This window comes from Arachis hypogaea, chromosome 20, assembly GCF_003086295.3.
Source record: "Arachis hypogaea cultivar Tifrunner chromosome 20, arahy.Tifrunner.gnm2.J5K5, whole genome shotgun sequence".
In the NCBI taxonomy this organism is placed as follows: Eukaryota; Viridiplantae; Streptophyta; class Magnoliopsida; order Fabales; family Fabaceae; genus Arachis; species Arachis hypogaea.
The window spans coordinates 34,027,690-34,040,192 of record NC_092055.1 but is presented as its reverse complement, the minus strand read 5'-3'; the positions used below and the strand labels follow the sequence as shown (position 1 = coordinate 34,040,192).

Below are 12,503 nucleotides of genomic sequence, written 5' to 3'. Positions count from 1 at the left end.
CAGGCATTTTTTTTAGGTGAATGGATCCACCAGCAGAAGTATTCAATGACATCTTAGCTAATTCAGACAGATCATCATAGAATATATCCAGGATGGTCCATTCTGAAAGCATGTCAGAAGGACACTTTTTGGTCAGTTGCTTGTATCTCTCCCAAGCTTCATATAGGGATTCACCTTCTTTTTGTCTGAAGGTTTGAACATCCACTCTAAGCTTGCTCAGCTTTTGAGGAGGAAAGAACTTGGCTAAGAAAGCCGTGACCAGCTTATCCCAAGAGTTCAAGCTATCTTTGGGTTGAGAGTCCAACCACACTCTAGCTCTGTCTCTTACAGCAAAAGGAAAAAGCATGAGCCTGTAGACTTCAGGATCTACTCCATTAGTCTTAACAGTATCACAGATCTGCAAGAATTCAGTTAAGAACTGAAAAGGATCTTCAGATGAAAGTCCATGAAACTTGCAATTTTGTTGCATTAGAGAAACTTGCTGAGGTTTCAGCTCAAAGTTGTTTGCTCCAATGGCAGGGATGGAGATGCTTCTTCCATGTAAATTGGAATTAGGTGCAGTAAAGTCACCAAGCATCCTCCTTGCATTATTATTATTTTCGGCTGCCATATCCCCTTCCTGTTCGAAAATTTTTGTAAGGTTATCTCTGGATTGTTGTATTTTAGCTTCTCTTAGTTTCCTTTTCAGAGTCCTTTCAGGTTCAGGATCTACTTCAACAAGAATGTTCTTGTCCTTGCTCCTGCTCATATGAAAAAGAGGGGAACAGAAAATAATAATAGGGATCCTTTTTACCACAGTATAGAGGTTCCCTTGTTGTTAGTAGAAGAAGAAACGGGAATAAGAGTGAAGAAGAATGGATAATCCAAACACAAGGGTGAGGATAAGAGCAGTGATGTGAGATGAAGAGAAGTGCTAGTAGATGAATAAATAAATAGAAGGAGATGAGAGAGAAAGAGAATTTTCGAAAATTATTTTTGAAAAATGGTTAGTGATTTTCGAAAATTAAAAGAAGAAATAAATTAAAATTGAATTTTGAAACAATTAGTTAATTAAAAAGAATTTTTGAAAAAGAGGGAGATATTTTCGAAAATTAGAGAGAGAGGGTTAGTTAGGTAGTTTTGAAAAAGATAAGAAACAAACAAAAAGTTAGTTAGTTAGTTGAAACAAATTTGAAAATCAATTTTGAAAAGATAAGAAGATAAGAAGTTAGAAAAGATATTTTAAAATCAAATTTTTGGAAAAGATATGATTTTGAAAAAGATAAGATAAAAAGATATTTTTGAAAAGATATGATTGAAATTAGTTTTGAAAAAGATTTGATTTTTAAAATCACAATTAATGACTTGATTCACAAGAAATCACAAGATATGATTCTAGAACTTAAAGTTTGAATCTCTCTTAACAAGTAAGTAACAAACTTGATATTTTTGAATCAAAACATTAATTGTTGATGATATTTTCGAAAATTATGAGATAAAATTAAGAAAAAGATTTTTGAAAAATATTTTTAAAATTTTCGAGAATAAATAAGAAAAATGAAAAAGATTTGATTTTTGAAAAAGATTTTGAAAAAGATAAGTTTTTTAAATTGAAAATTTGATTTGACTCATAAGAAACAATTGAATTTTAAAAAATTTTTTGAAAAAGTCAATCCAAATTTTCGAAATTTATGAGTGAAAAAGGGGAAGATATTTTTTTTTTGATTTTTGAATTTTCAATGATGAAAGAGAAAAACATGAAAAAGACTCAATGCATGAAAATTTTTAGATCAAAATGATGAATGCATGCAAGAATGCTATGAATGTGAAGATGAACACCAAGAACACTTTGAAGATCAAGATGAACACCAAGAACTTATTTTTGAAAATTTTTTTATGCAAAGAAAACATGCAAGACACCAAACTTAGAAATCTTTAATGCTTAGACACTAAGAATTCAAGAATGCATATGAAAAACACCATACAACACAAAACAATATAATATGAAGATCAATCAAGAAGGTTTATCAAGAACAACTTGAAGATCATGAAGAACACTATGAATGCATGAATTTTCGAAAAATGCAGAGAATTTTTAGAAAAAATGCAGTTGACACCAAACTTGAAATTGACTCAAGATTCAAACAAGAAACACAAATTTTTTTTTGATTTTTTATGATGTTGTGAATTTTTTGTATTTTTATTTTATATTTTTCGAAAATTAGTGTGAAAAAGAAAAATAAGGATTCCAAAATTTTTAATATGAATTCCAGAAATCTTGCACTCTTATTCTAAAGCTCCAATCTGAGGGTTAGACATGGCTTAATAGCCAGTCAAGCTTTAGCATGTAAATCTTTTGGATCTGGAACAGCAGCAGGTGGATTAGCAACAACTAGCTTGCTCTTGATAATGTTGGGTTGGAAGCCCTAGTCCAAATGAATTTAGACATGGCTTTACAGCCAGTCAGGCTTCAACATGCTTTATGAAACACTAGAATTCATTCTTAAAAAAAAATTTTAGAATAATTTTCGAAAACAGATGAGAAATTTTTGAAAGATTTTTGAAAATTTTTTTTGAAAATAAAACAAAAAGAAAATTACCTAATCTGAGCAACACGATGAACCGTCAGTTGTCCAAACTCGAACAATCCCCGGCAACGGCGCCAAAAACTTGGTGCACGAAATTGTGATCTCAGGCAACGGCGCCAAAAACTCTGTACGCACGTCTTAATAAATCGTTTTTCATTCACAACTTCGATACAACTAACTAGCAAGTGCACTGGGTCGTCCAAGTAATAAACCTTACATGAGTAAGGGTCGATCCCATGGAGATTGTTGGTATAAAGCAAGCTATGGTCATATTGTAGATCTCAGTCAGGCGGATATCAAATGGTTATGGAGTTTTCGAAAATAATAATAAATAAACAGAGAATAAAGATAGAAATACTTATGTAATTTATTGGTGGGAATTTCAAATAAGCATATAGAGATGCGTTCGTTCATCTGAACCTCTGCTTTCCTGCTATCTTCATCCAATCAGTCTTACTCCTTTCTATGGCTGGCTTTATGTAAGGACATCACCATTGTCAATGGCTACTTTTCATCCTCTCTGTGAAAATGGTCCGATGCGCTGTCACTGCATGGCTAATCATCTGGAGGCATCACCGTGGTCAATGGCTGCATCCTATCCTCTTGTGAAAATGGTCCAAATGCTTTGTCACGGCACGACTAATCATCTGAGGTTCTCGATCATACTGGAATAGGATTCACCCTCCTTTTGCGTCTGTCACTACGCCCAGCACTCGCGAGTTTGAAGTTCATCACAGTCATTCAATCCCAGAATCCTACTCGGAATACCACAGACAAGGTTTAGACTTTTCGGATTCTCATGAATGCCGCCATCAATCTAGCTTATACCACGAAGATTCTGATTAAGAGATCCAAGAGATAATCATCCAATCTAAGGTGGAACAGAAGTGGTTGTCAGGCACGCATTCGTGGGGGAATGATGATGATTGTCACGTTCATCACATTCATGTTGAAGTGCGAATGAATATCTTAGAAGCGGAAGAAGTTGAATTGAATAGAAAAACAGTAGTACTTTGCATTAATTCATGAGGAACAGCAGAGCTCCACACCTTAATCTATGGAGTGCAGAAACTCTACCGTTTGGAAATACATAAGTGAAAGGTTCAGGCATGGCCGAGAGGCCAGCCCCCAAAACGTGATCAATATGATCCAAAGATGAACTAAAAATCATAAGATGTCTAATACAATAGTAAAAAGTCCTATTTATACTAAACTAGTTACTAGGGTTTACAGAGATAAGTAATTGATGCATAAATCCACTTCCGGGGCCCACTTGGTGTGTGCTTGGGCTGAGCTTGAATGTTACATGTGCAGAGGCTCTTTCTGGAGTTGAATGCCAGGTTGTAACGTGTTTCTGGCGTTCAACTCTGGTTTGTGACGTATTTCTGGCGTTTAACTCCAGACTGCAGTGTAGAACTGGCGTTCAACGCCCTTTTGCATCATCTAAACTCGGCTAAAGTATGGACTATTATATATTGCTAGAAAGCCCTGGATGTCTACTTTCCAAAGCAATTGGAAGCGCTCCATTTTGAGTTCTATAGCTTCAGAAAATCCACTTTTAGTGCAGGGAGGTCAGAATCCAACAACATCAGTAGTCCTTCTTCAACCTCTGAATCTGATTTTTGCTCAAGTTCCTCAATTTCAGCCAGAAAATACCTGAAATCACAGAAAAACACACAAACTCATAGTAAAGTCCAGAAATGTGAATTTAACATAAAAACTAATAAAAACATCCCTAAAAGTAACTAGATCCTACTAAAAACATACTAAAAACAATGCCAAAAAGCGTATAAATTATCCCCTCATCAATCCTTTTTCTTCTGAGGCAATCTTAGTTGATCCAATGCATTTAGTTCATTGGCAAACAGGGGAGGTTCATCTCCCCAAGTCTCTTTACCAAATAAATTGGCATTCAGCTTCATGATTGCACCAAGGAAATTGGCAACTTGCTCTTCAGTAACATCCTCATTCTCTTCAGAAGAAGAATACTCATCAGAACTCATGAATGGCATAAGGAGGTTCAATGGAATCTCTATGGTCTCTAGATGAGTCTCAGATTCCTTTGGTTCCTCAGAGGGAAGCTCCTTATTGATTACTGGACGTCCCAGGAGGTCTTCCTCCTTGGGATTCACGTCCTCCCCTTCCTCCTTGGATTCGGCCATGATGGTTATATCAATGGCCTTGCACTCTCCTTTTGGATTTTCTTCTGTATTGCTTGGGAGAGCACTAGGAGGGGTTTCAGTGATCTTCTTACTCAGCTGGCCCACTTGTGCCTTCAAATTTCTAATGGAGGACCTTGTTTCATTCATGAAACTCAGAGTGGCCTTAGATAGATCAGAGACTAAGTTTGCTAAATTAGAGATACTTTGTTCAGAGTTCTCTGTCTGTTGCTGAGTGGATGATGGAAAAGGCTTGCTATTGCTAAACCTATTTCTTCCACCATTATTAAAGCCTTGTTGAGGCTTTTGTTGATCCTTCCATGAGAGATTTGGGTGATTTCTCCATGAGGGGTTATAGGTGTTTCCACAGGGTTCACCCATGTAATTTACCTCTGCTATTGCAGGGTTCTTAGGATCATAAGCTTCTTCTTCAGAAGATGCCTCTTGAGTACTGTTGGATGCAGCTTGCATTCCATTCAGACTCTGAGAAATCATATTGACTTGCTGAGTCAATATTTTATTCTGGGCCAATATGGCATTCAGAGTATCAATTTCAAGAATTCCCTTCTTCTGAGGCGTCCCATTACTCACAGGGTTCCTCTCAGAAGTGTACATGAACTGGTTATTAGCAACCATGTCAATGAGTTCTTGAGCTTCTGCAGGCATTTTCTTTAGGTGAATGGATCCACCTACAGAAGTATCCAATGACATCTTAGCTAATTCAGACAGACCATCATAGAATATATCCAGGATGGTCCATTCTGAAAGCATGTCAGAAGGACACTTTTTGGTCAGTTGCTTGTATCTCTTCCAAGCTTCATAGAGGGATTCACCTTCTTTCTGTCTGAAGGTTTGAACATCCACTCTAAGCTTGCTCAGCTTTTGAGGAGGAAAGAACTTGGCTAAGAAAGCCGTTACCAGCTTATCCCAAGAGTTCAGGCTATCTTTGGGTTGAGAGTCCAACCACACTCTAGCTCTGTCTCTTACAGCAAAAGGGAAAAGCATGAGCCTGTAGACTTCAGGATCTACTCCATTAGTCTTAACAGTATCACAGATCTGCAAAAATTCAGTTAAGAACTGAAAAGGATCTTCAGATGGAAGTCCATGAAACTTGCAGTTCTGCTGCATCAGAGAAACTAATTGAGGTTTCAGCTCAAAGTTGTTTGCTCCAATGGTAGGGATGGAGATGCTTCTTCCATGTAAATTGGAATTAGGTGCAGTAAACTCACTAAGCATCCTCCTTGCATTATTATTATTTTCGGTTGCCATCTCCTCTTCTTGTTCGAAAATTTCTGAAAGGTGCTTGCTGGGTTGTTGTAATTTAGCTTCTCTTAGTTTCCTCTTCAGAGTCCTTTCAGGTTCTGGATCTCCTTCAACAAGAATATTCTTGTCCTTGCTCCTGCTCATATGAAAAAGAGGGAACAGAAAAATAATAATAGGGATCCTTTTTACCACAGTATAGAGGTCCCTGTGTGAGTAGAAGAAAAGAAGAAGAAAAGAATGTAATGTAAGGAAAGAAACACAAGGGTGAGGAGAGCAGAGATGTGAGATGAAGAGAAGTGTTAGTAGATGAATAAATAAATAGAAGGAGATGAGAGAGAAAGAGAATTTTCGAAAATTATTTTTGAAAAATGGTTAGTGATTTTCGAAAATTAAAGGAAGAAATAAATTAAAATTGAACTTTGAAACAATTAGTTAATTAAAAAGAATTTTTGAAAAAGAGGGAGATATTTTCGAAAATTAGAGAGAGAGGGTTAGTTAGGTAGTTTTGAAAAAGATAAGAAACATACAAAAAGTTAGTTAGTTAGTTGAAACAAATTTGAAAATCAATTTTGAAAAGATAAGAAGACAAGAAGCTAGAAAAGATATTTTAAAATCAAATTTTTGAAAAAGATATGATTTTGAAAAATATAAGATAAAAAGATATTTTTGAAAATATATGATTGAAATTAGTTTTGAAAAAGATTTGATTTTTAAAATCACAATTAATGACTTGATTCACAAGAAATCACAAGATATGATTCTAGAACTTAAAGTTTGAATCTTTCTTAACAAGCAAGTAACAAGCTTGAAATTTTTGAATCAAAACATTAATTGATGATGTTATTTTCGAAAATTATGTGATAAAGATAAGAAAAAGATTTTTGAAAAATATTTTTAAAATTTTCGAAAATAACTAAGAAAAATGAAAAAGATTTGATTTTTGAAAAATATTTTGAAAAAGATAAGATTTTTAAATTGAAAATTTGATTTGACTCATAAAAACAACTAGATTTTTAAAATTTTTTTGAAGAAGTCAATCCAAATTTTCGAAATTTATAAGTGAAAAAGGGGAAGATATTTTTTTTTGATTTTTAAATTTTCAATGATGAAAGAGAAAAACATGAAAAAGACTCAATGCATGAAAATTTTTAGATCAAAATGATGAATGCATGCAAGAATGCTATGAATGTGAAGATGAACACCAAGAACACTTTGAAGATCAAGATGAACACCAAGAACTTATTTTTGAAAAATTTTTTTATCCAAAGAAAACATGCAAGACACCAAACTTAGAAATCTTTAATGCTTAGACACTAAGAATTCAAGAATGCATATGAAAAACACCATACAACACAAAACAATATAATATGAAGATCAATCAAGAAGGTTTATCAAGAACAACTTGAAGATCATGAAGAACACTATGAATGCATGAATTTTCGAAAAATGCAGAGAATTTTTAGAAAAAATGCAGTTGACACCAAACTTGAAATTGACTCAAGACTCAAACAAGAAACACAAAATATTTTTGATTTTTTATGATTTTGTGAATTTTTTGTATTTTTATTTTATATTTTTCGAAAATTAGTGTGAAAAAGAAAAATAAGGATTCCAAAATTTTTAATATGAATTTCAGGAATCTTGCACTCTTATTCTAAAGCTCCAATCTGAGGGTTAGACATGGCTTAATAGCCAGTCAAGCTTTAGCATGTAAATCTTTTGGATCTGGAACAGCAGCAGGTGGATTAGCAACAACTAGCTTGCTCTTGATAATGTTGGGTTGGAAGCCCCAGTCCAAATGAATTTAGACATGGCTTTACAGCCAGTCAGGCTTCAACATGCTTCATGAAACACTAGAATTCATTCTTAAAAAAATTTTAGAATAATTTTTGAAAACAGATGAGAAATTTTTGAAAGATTTTTGAAAATTTTTTTTTTTGAAATTTTTTTTTGAAAATAAAACAAAAAGAAAATTACCTAATCTGAGCAACACGATTAACCGTCAGTTGTCCAAACTCGAACAATCCCCGGCAACGGCGCCAAAAACTTGGTGCATGAAATTGTGATCCCCGGCAACGGCGCCAAAAACTTGGTGCACGAAATTGTGATCTCAGGCAACGGCGCCAAAAACTCTGTACGCACGTCTTAATAAATCGTTTTTGATTCACAACTTCGATACAACTAACCAGCAAGTGCACTGGGTCGTCCAAGTAATAAAACCTTACGTGAGTAAGGGTCGATCCCACGGAGATTGTTGGTATGAAGCAAGCTATGGTCATCTTGTAAATCTCAGTCAGGCGGATAATAATTGATTATGGAGTTTTCGAAAATAAATAATAAATAGACAAAAAATAAAGATAGAAATACTTATGTATATCATTGGTGAGAATTTCAGATAAGTGTATGGAGATGCGTTCGTTCCTCTGAACTTCTGCTTTCCTGCTGTCTTCATCCAATCAATCTTACTCCTTTCCATGGCTGGCTTTATATAAGGACATCACCATTGTTAATGGCTACTTTTCATCCTCTCTGTGAAAATGGTCCGATGCGCTGTCACTACATGGCTAATCATCTGGAGGCATCACCGTGGTCAATGGCTGCATCCCATCCTCTTGTGAAAATGGTCCAAATGCTATGTCACGGCACGGCTAATCATCTGAGGTTCTCGATCATACTGGAATAGGATTTACCTTCCTTTTGCGTCTGTCACTACGCCCAGCACTCACGAGTTTGAAGTTCGTCACAGTCATTCAATCCCAGAATCCTACTCGGAATACCACAGACAAGGTTTAGACTTTCCGGATTCTCATGAATGCCGCCATCAATCTAGCTTATACCACGAAGATTCTGATTAAGAGATCCAAGAGATAATCATCCAATCTAAGGTGGAACAGAAGTGGTTGTCAGGCACGCGTTCATGGGGGAATGATGATGATTGTCACGTTCATCACATTCATGTTGAAGTGCGAATGAATATCTTAGAAGCGGAATAAGTTGAATTGAATAGAAAAACAGTAGTACTTTGCATTAATTCATGAGGAACAGCAGAGCTCCACACCTTAATCTATGGAGTGTAGATACTCTACCGTTAAAAATACATAAGTGAAAGGTTCAGGTATGGCCGAATGGCCAGCTCCCATGATCTAAGAACCAGATGTCCCAAAGATCTCTAATACAATAGTAAAAAGTCCTATTTATACTAAACTAGTTACCAGGGTTTACAGAAGTAAGTAATTGATGCATAAATCCACTTCCGGGGCCCACTTGGTGTGTGCTTGGGCTGAGCTTGAATGTTACACGTGCAGAGGCTCTTTCTGGAGTTGAACGCCAGGTTGTAATGTGTTTCTGGCGTTCAACTCTGGTTCGTAACGTGTTTCTGGCGTTTAACTCTGGTTCGTAACGTGTTTCTGGCATTTAACTCCAGACTGCAGCATAGAACTGGCGTTCAACGCCCTTTTGCATCATCTAAACTCGGCCAAAGTATGGACTATTATATATTTCTGGAAAGCCCTGGATGTCTACTTTCCAACGCAATTAAAAGCGCGCCATTTTGAGTTTTGTAGCTCAAGAAAATCCACTTTGAGTGCAGGGAGGTCAGAATCCAACAGCATCAGTAGTCCTTCTTCAACCTCTGAATCTGATTTTTGCTCAAGTCCCTCAATTTCAGCCAGAAAATACCTGAAATCACAGAAAAATACACAAACTCATAGTAAAGTCCAGAAATGTGAATTTAACATAAAAACTAATGAAAACATCCCTAAAAGTAACTAGATCCTACTAAAAACATACTAAAAACAATGCCAAAAAGCGTATAAATTATCCGCTCATCAGGAATGAATTCTTGAAACGAGGAATTAGGAATCACCTCCAGAGTACTCTTTGGACAGTTGCTCTAGTTTATGGCTATTTTAAACAGGTGAGATGAACGACACTTTAAAAATCCATTGAATACTGTTAAGCTAGTTGAGTAATCTTGTTAAATATTTGGTCACTTTACAATTTGCCAAATCCCTGCTATGCCAAAGTAACATTATGGTACTTAACTTGTGGCTTTTCTAGGACACACTAACGATATCTGGGCAGTATTTCTTACTTGCGCTCATTGCAAGGCAATCACGTCATTATGCTGGAACTAGGTTTGTAGTCTTCATTGTGTTATATTTATCTTTTTAAACACTATAACTTGTTACAACGTGATCATGTATATTCTGTGGTTGGTTATAGTGTTATACATCTGATTTTATAAAATATAGTATGAAACCTTCACAACATATGGGTTGCCTTTCTCATGATTTGGTCACTATGCCTTTGAAGTTGGAATGTGTAATGGGTACTAGATATGAAATGATACATGAAGTGTTCTTTATTTTTGCTTGTGATGCAATCATGAAAATTTGAAGGATGGGTATGTGACGAACGGATTTTTGCTAGTAAAGAATTTCACAATAAATTCTCGTTGCTAGTATAGTTTCTAAATCAACAAAGAAAATCCTTTCATACAAAAATTTTGTTGTCACAAGTAACAACCCTTTATAAAAATAATAACCAAAGTATTCAAATCTCGGGTCGTCTCTCAAGGAATTGCAGGGAAGTGTACTTATAATTGGTTATGAGATTGTATCTTTTTGGGGTTTTGAATAAGTAACAAGAAAAGTAAATTGCAAGAATTAAACTAATAGCTAATAGAGCTCTTGGCAAGGTATGAGAATTAGAAGTTCTATCCTAGCTATCCTTATCAATTGTGACATCAATTGTCCATTTCTCCCACTTAGTTAACCTTTAACTATGAAGGAAAGTCAAGTGGATGAATCAATTTGATTCCTCAGGTCCTAGTCAACTCCTAAGGAAAGACTAGCTTTAGAGGGATCCAAATCAACTAGCAACTTTCAATTATCAATCAGTAAAGGAGTTTGATAACTCAAGAGTTTCCAATTACTCAACCATAGCCAAGAGGAGGAAAATCTACTCTAAAACCCAACCAAGCATTTTGTCAAATACTTGGAAGACATAACATAAAAGCATAGAAAAGCAATAAGAGAATGTAAATACTAAAACCAACAATTGCAAAACCAATGATAACAAATAGAGCAAGAAGCAATAAACATGAAATACCTCAAATTGTATTAAATAGGAAATTGAATCTAACATGAAGAGTTCATAAATTAAATTGGGAAAATAAATATACCAACAAGAGAAATAGATAAAATAAAGTGCTAGAACTAATAAGAGTAGAAGAAAACTAAATTAAAGTAAAATAGAAATCTGAATTTGAGAAAAATTAAAGCTACGAATCCTAAAACCTAGATAGAGGCTCTCCTCTCTCTCTAGAAAACTACATCTAAAACCTAATATTATGTGAATGAAAGTTGTATGAATGAATGAATGTGATTCCCCACTCTGCAGCCTCTAATCTGTGTTTTTTGGGCTTGAAATTGGGCAAAAAACAGCCTAGAAATTGCCCCAAGCGATTTCTGATACCTCCAGCACGTGGCTTTGTCACGCATACGCGTCGCCTACGCGTACGCGTCGATGAACTTTTGCAAGGTCACGCGTACGCGTGATGCACGCGTGCGTGTCACTTAACTGCATGGAAACTATGGGAAATTGCATATTATTTTGAAGCCCCGGATGTTAGCTTTCCAACGCAACTAGAACTGCCTCATTTGGACCTCTGTAGCTTAAGTTATGATCGATTTAGTACGAAGAGGTCAGGCTTGACAGCTTAGCAATTGCTTCAACTTCTTGTATTCCTTCCACTTTTGTCTGCTTCCTTTCTATCCTCTAAGCCATTCTTACCCTATAAACTCTAAAAACACTTAACACATATATCACGGCATTGAATGGTAATAAAAGAGGATTAAAATTAGCAAATTTAAGGCCAAAGAAGTATGTTTTCAATCATAGCATAAAATTAGGAAGGAAAATGTAAAACATGCGAATTATATGAATAAGTGTGAGTTTAGTGGATAAAATCCACTCAATTGAGCACAAGATGTACCACGAAATAGTGGTGCATCAATATGGCTGCAAGTGTTCTTTATCTTTTCTCCCATAACTTCTTTCCTTTCACGTGTTAGTGTCCTTATGTTTGCTAATAAAAGCATTTCTTCCCACTAGACTTCAATTGATGCTGCAAACTATGACGGGGTGCTGTTACTGGGTGGAAGAGCGCCAGAGTATCTTGCTCATGATCCTCTTGTTGTGGCACTAGTGATCAAGTTTTTCAGTTCTGGAAAAGCGCTTGCTTCCATTTGCCATAGACAGTTGATTCTGGTGGCTGCGAGTGTAGCTAAAGATCACAAGTGCATCGCTTTTTCTCCTGTTAAACTGGCATCAGTTGCCTCCGGTGCTCATTGGGTTGAACCAGACACCATGGCAGGAACAGTGGTAGATGGTAATCTCATTACTGTCGCCACTTATGAAAGGCACTCTGAATTTATTCAGCACTTTGTAAAGGCACTAGCAGGTAACATAAGTGGCTCCAACAAAAAAATCTTCTTTCTTTGTACAGTAT

General features: G+C 35.7%; 1 non-coding gene across 1 annotated transcript; it reads left to right on the top strand.

The window, feature by feature from the left end:
- The first annotated feature begins 5,491 nt into the window (after window positions 1-5,491).
- On the top strand, window positions 5,492-5,599 carry LOC112788141 (small nucleolar RNA R71). Its single transcript, XR_003195520.1, has one exon. It is a non-coding gene; the product is annotated as a small nucleolar RNA R71 (small nucleolar RNA).
- Window positions 5,600-12,503: the final 6,904 nt, after the last annotated feature.